This window comes from Hyla sarda, chromosome 1 (assembly GCF_029499605.1).
Source record: "Hyla sarda isolate aHylSar1 chromosome 1, aHylSar1.hap1, whole genome shotgun sequence".
Lineage (NCBI taxonomy): Eukaryota > Metazoa > Chordata > Amphibia > Anura > Hylidae > Hyla > Hyla sarda.
The window spans coordinates 251,767,571-251,774,047 of record NC_079189.1 but is presented as its reverse complement, the minus strand read 5'-3'; the positions used below and the strand labels follow the sequence as shown (position 1 = coordinate 251,774,047).

The following is a 6,477-nucleotide window of genomic DNA, read 5'->3' as shown; positions in this document are numbered from 1 at the left end:
GTTTACCCGTTCTGCCCACCCACAATAGGCAGGGCAGAATGGCAAAACCGAAGGGGACCGGCGACGAAGTCCACTTACCCTGTGGGCAAGGCTGCAGGCGACGATCGGTGTCGGAGATCGGTGGGCGGCGATGTCGTGCAGCTTGATCCTACGGAAGCCGGTGAGTTGCCTAGCAACATCTGGAGGGCTACAGTTTGAGACCACTATACAATGGTCTCAACTGTAGCCCTCCAGATGTTGCAAAACTACTGTTTGCTGTGTGGGCATGCTGTGATTTGCAGTTTTGCAACAGCTGGAGGGCTACAGTTTGGAGATCACTGTGCAGTGATCCAACTGTGGCCCTATAGATCTTGCATAACTACAACTCCTAGCATGCCCAAACAGCAAACAGCTGTTTCGGCATGCTGGGAGTTGTAGTTGTGTACCTCCAGCTGTTGCATAACTACATCTCCCAGCATGCACTTCGGCGATCAGTTCATGCTGGGAGTTGTAGTTTTGCAACAGCTGGAGGCACACTGGTTTGGAAATACTGAGTTAGGTAACAGAACAGTAAGTTTCCTGCTTCACGTATGAGCTGCGGCAAATTTTTCGCCGCAGTGCAAACTCCTAGCAGTAAACTCACTGTAAACCACCGCCAGTGCGAATGTACCCTAAAAACACTACACTAACACATAAAAAAGGGTAAAACACAACATATACACCCCCTTACACTGCTCCCCCCCCCCCATAAAAATGAAAAACGTATTGTACAGCAGTGTTTCCAAAACGGAGCCTCCAGCTTTTGCAAAACAACAATTCCCAGCATTTCCGCCACTGACTATCCAGGCATGCTGGGAGTTTAGCAACAGCTGGAGGCACCCTGTTTGGGAATTGCACCCCTGTGCAATCCCAAATTTAGTCCTCAAATGCGCATGGTGCTCTCTCACTTCAGAGCCCTGTCGTATTTCAAGGAAACAGTTTTGGGCCACATATGGGGTATTTCCGTACTCGGGAGAAATTACACTACATATTTTGGGGGGCTTTTTCTCCTTTTACCCCTTATGAAAAGGTAAAGTTGGGGTCTACATCAGCCTGTTACACTAACATGCTGGTGTTGACCTTTACTTTTTATTTTTACTTCCTGAGTAAGGAAATACCCCATATGTGAACGTAAAATGCTCTGCGGGCGCACAACAAGGCTCAGGAGTGAGAGCGCACTATGTACATTTGAGGCCTAAATTGGTGATTTGCACAGGGGTAGCTGATTTTACAGCGGTTCTGACATAAACGCAAAAAAATAAATACCCACATGTGACCCCATTTTGGAAACTACACCCCTCATGGAACATAACAAGGTGTATAGTGAGCCTTAACACCCCACAGGTGTTTGACAAATTTTCATTAAAGTTGGATGGGAAAATAAAATAAAAAACAATTTCACTAAAATGCTGGTGATACCCAAAATTTTTCATTTTCACAAGGGAACATAGGAAAAAAGCCCCACAAAATTTGTAGCCTGATTTCTTCTGAGTAAGAACATACCCCATATGTGGATGTAAAGTGCTCTGCTGGCGCACTACAATGCTCAGAAGAGAAGGAGCGCCATTGGGATTTTGAAGAGAAAATTTGTCTGGAATTGAAGGCCCCGTGTGTTTACAAAGCCCCCATAGTGCCAGAACATTCGACCCCTCCCACATGTGACTCCATTTTGGAAACTACACCCCTCACGTAATGTAATAAGGGGTACAGTGAGCATTTACGCCCCACTGGTGTCTGACAGATTTTTGGAACAGTGGTCCGTGAAAATGAAAAATGTAATTTTTCATTTGCTCAGCCCACTGTTCCAAAGATCTGTCAAACGCCAGTGGGTTGTAAATACTCACTGCACCCCTTATTACATTCCGTGAGGGGTGTAGTTTCCAAAATGGGGTCACATGTGGGGGAGGTCCACTGTTCTGGCACCACGGGGGGGGGGGGGGGGGGCTTTGTAAACGCACTTGGCCCCTGACTTCCATTCCAAACAAATTCCCTTTCCAGAAGCTCAATGGCGCTCCTCTTCTTCTAAGCATTGTAGTGCGCCAGCAGAGCACTTGACGTCCACACATGGGGTATTTCCATACCCAGAAGAATTGGGGTTACAAATTTTGGGGGTCATTTTCTCCTATTACCCCTTTTAAAAATGTTAAATTTGGGGGAAAAACAGCATTTTAGTGAAAATTTTTTTTTTCATACACATCCAACTTTAATGAAAAGTCATCAAACACCTGTGGGGTGTTAAGGCTCACTGTACCCCTTGTTACATGCCGTGAGGGGTGTAGTTTCCAAAATGGTATGCCATGTGGGGGGTTTTCTGCTGTTCTGGCACCATAGGGGCTTTCTAAATGTGACATGCCCCCCAAAAATAATTTCAGAAAAACACTCTCTAAAATCCCATTGTCGCTCCTTCCCTTCTGAGCCCTCTACTGCGCCCGCCGAACATTTGACATACACATATGAGGTATTTCCTTACTCGAGAGAAATTGGGTTACAAATTTTGAGAGGCTTTTTCTCCTTTTACCTCTTGTAAAGATTCAAAACTGGGTCTACAAGAACATGCGAGTGTAAAAAATGAAGATTTTGAATTTTCTCCTTCATTTTGCTGTTCTTCCTGTGAAACACCTAAAGGGTTAACACACTTACTGAATGTCATTTTGAATACTTTGAGGGGTGCAGTTTTTACAATGTGCTCATTTGTGGGGTATTTCTAATAGGAAGGCCCTTCAAATCCACTTCAAATCTGAACTGGTCCATGAAAAATTCCAATTTTGAAAATTTTGTGAAAAATTGGAAAATTGCTGCTGAACTTTGAAGCCCTTTGGTGTCTTCCAAAAGTAAAAACATGTCAACTTTATGATGTAATCATAAAGTAGACATATTGTATTTGTGAATCAAAATATAATTCATTTGGAATGTCTATTTTCCTTACAAGCAGAGAGCTTCAAAGTTAGAAAAATGCAAAATTTTTAATTTTTTCATCAAATTTTGGAATTTTTCACCAAGGAATGATGCAAGTATCGACAAAATTTAAAAGCATCCCAGAGTTATTAATGCTTAAAGTGAAAGTGCTCAGATGTGCAAAAAATGCTCTGGTCCTACAGTGAAAATTGGCCTGGTCCTTAACCCCTTAAGGACCTGGGGTTTTTCCGTTTTCGTTGTTTCCTCCTTATCTTTAAAAAAAATCATAACTCTTTCAATTTTGCACCTAAAAATCCATATGATGGCTTATTTTTTGCGCCATCAATTCTACTTTGTAATGACGTCAGTCATTTTACCCAAACATCTACGGGGAAATAGAAAAAAAAATCATTATGAGACAAAATTGAAAAAAAAAACGCCATTTTGTAATTTTGGGGGCTTCCGTTTCTACACAGTAATTTTTTTGGCAAAAATGACACCTTATCTTTATTCTGCAGGTCCATACGATTAAAATGATACCCTACTTATATAGGTTTGATTTTGTCGTACTTCTGGAAAAAATCATAACTACATGCATGAAAATGTATACGTTTAAAATTGTCATATTCCGACCCCTATAACTTTTTAAGTTTTCCGCGTATGGGGCGATATGGGGCTCATTTTTTGCACCGTGATCTGATGTTTTTAGCAGTACAATTTTTGCATTGATAGGACTTATTGATCACTTCTTATTCATTTTTTCATTCACTATTTTGGACTTTGGAATTTTTTTGCGCGTACGCCATTGACCGTGTGGTTTAATTAACGATATATTTTTATAATTCGGACATTTCCGCACACGGCGATACCACATATGTTTATTTTTATTTACACTTTTTTTTTTAATGGGAAAAGGGGCGTGATTCAAACTTTTATTAGGGGAGGTGTTAAATGATCTTTATTCACTTTTTTTTTTTTTTTCACTTTTTTTTGCAATGTTATAGCTCCCATAGGGGGCTATAACACTGCACACACTGATCTTTTACATTGATCAGTGGTTTCTCATAAGAAACCACTGATCGATGATTCTGCCTGATTCTGCCATCAGAATGCAACCGCATAAATGTGGCACGCGCTCTATGCCGCAACTATGCAAATATATAGCACAGTCTGCAGCCTGTCCCAATTTATTGTGAAAACATTAATTTCGGCTGGGATTACCCTTGGCGTGTTTGACAGAAAAAAACACCATGCTGGCTTCGGGCACATATTATGTTGGAATCAATAGGGTAATATGAAATGCCAGACACTAATGGGGTTTTCTTCATCCTTTTATGGCCTTTTTAGGCTATCAAATATGTGGGATGCCGAGAGCATGTTTTTGTTGTTGTTTTTTTTAATGAAGTTTTGGTGTTTTTCTTCCCAAAGTTTTTAATAGAAATCCTTGAGTCACATGATGAAAGAATCACATGACTCGTAATGAGAAAAGCCAGGAGGAAAATAATAATAATAATAATTATGTGTGGCGTTTTTCAAAGCCCACATTGCTTTATTTTTGGTGCCCCCCCTTTCGACAGCCGTCTGTCCAGCTGTTGCAAAGCTACAACTCCAAGCATGCCCAGGGCATGCTGGGAGTTGTAGATTTGCAACAGATGGACAGCCACAAGGGATCAGTGGTGCAGTATGTCAATCTAGGACCATGGTGTCTGATCTTGAACTGGCAGCAGGAGCCACGATCACTTTAAATCAGTGGCTGCCGGGATGTTTGACGAGTGACATCCTTCGCTCCAGACCACAACGTCAGGGATGTCACTTGTCAGACGTCCCGGCAGCCAGCGCTGCTCATTGAGCCTGCCAGAGCCACACTGATCTGTGTTAGAAACCTATGGGCCCAGGCTGTTGGTGCCACCAAATTATATTACAAATACTGAGTGTCTGGTTAGGAGAAACAAGTATAACGCACCCACAGGGAATAGCGCTATTTTAATTTTCAAAAAATGCCCAAAATCCCTTAGATAACAGTCATACAGAAAATATTAGAAAGCTTTTTTGTTTTTCAGCCAATCAGAGAGCAGCACTACTGAAATAGAACTCTCAGGAGGTAAGAGCGTGTCACACATGTGATGTCATAGCCATTGTCCACCAGAGAGCAGCACTGAGCAGATATAACACTGCTCCTGCTCATTCTTCATCAGTGAGGGGCTGATGCTGGACACTGTAGGGACCGAGAATGCAAAGTCATATACACTACTGTGACTGGTAAGTGTCACATTGTTGTGACCAAAAGGTCTTTAGTGCAGTTCAATGTGCTTTTCTATAATAAACATGTAGATAATCTATCTTTTGTTTTCCTATCTTAGATGCACTATTTCCAGGATGTGGAGTAGCATTTCCGGACCTACAGCAAGACGTTGGATGAAGACGTAGATTTCCAGACCTATTCCAGAAGAATTTGGATGAAGGCACAGCCCCTCAAATCACGCACATACACAGACACATTGGCCCAAATTCTAGAGGTAACCTCCTTTAGTATGCCCAGAGGAAGGGTTATACAGTAGCCATGGATTCCCTACAGGTTTCCTCCCCTCTGGAGGTTTTTCCTGTCCTGAGTATTAGTTACTGTACGCTCTTTGTGAGTGATGGAGGTTACATAAAATCCCTACACAAACATTTTAATATATAATAAATAAAGTTCCCCTTTTTAAACCATTCTTTAACTTGTTTGACTCATTTATTTAATTTGTGTGTGAAAAATAGTGTTAGCAAAACGTGGATGACATGAGGTTTTTTTTTTACGTGTCCAAAGCTGCTCTCCTGCACGATCTACATAATGTGGTGCGGAGAGGGGCAACTGATGCTGGGTGGTACAGTTGCCGAGGCAACCATAGGACACCCAGCATTTTCCATGCATGAGCCTTTTACTGATGAACGGGACCCTAGGAGAGCGGAGAATGAAGGTGAGAGGACCTCCATCCACCATTTTAATGATCACCAGATCGCCACAGGTGATTCCTTCCTTCAATATAATGCTCGCATTGCCATAATCTGCTTTGATCACGGCATCTGAGGGGTTAATGACAAACAGAGCGATCGTTGATGATTGCCACTACTGGCAGGTCCCTGGCTGCCAGGACCTGTCATACATGATGCAAGCACCGGTCCATTGTTCACATTATGTACAGGGTGTAAATATACATCCAATCGCATCAGGATGTACTTTTACAGGGTCCACCTACTCAATTTTGATTGTAAAGCTCGAATGGCCACACAGAAAATGTATGAGCGGATATTCTGAAGATAGAGGAGCGGTGTCAGAACATGCTGGCGCTAAGTTTGCTCAGAAATTCGCTTTATCATAGACGGCAATGTATTTCTGAGCAGAATACACAGAAAGAATAGACATGTCACACAGTGCGCCAGAACCCCACTGAAATTAATGGGACTCTGCTGCAGCGGAATTTCCGTACGGTATAATCCTGTGCAATTCTGCATGGAAAACCTAACGTGTGAACATAGTCTAACAGTCATTATAAAAGGGTGGGGTGGTGCAAATAAGAGTGAGAC

At 42.1% G+C, this 6,477-nt stretch overlaps 1 long non-coding RNA gene across 1 annotated transcript; it reads left to right on the top strand.

The window, feature by feature from the left end:
• Positions 1-4,686: 4,686 nt before the first annotated feature.
• Positions 4,687-5,624, top strand: LOC130367849 (uncharacterized). The gene is made up of 2 exons (XR_008892202.1): positions 4,687-5,172; positions 5,274-5,624. It is a non-coding gene; the product is annotated as an uncharacterized LOC130367849 (long non-coding RNA).
• Positions 5,625-6,477: the final 853 nt, after the last annotated feature.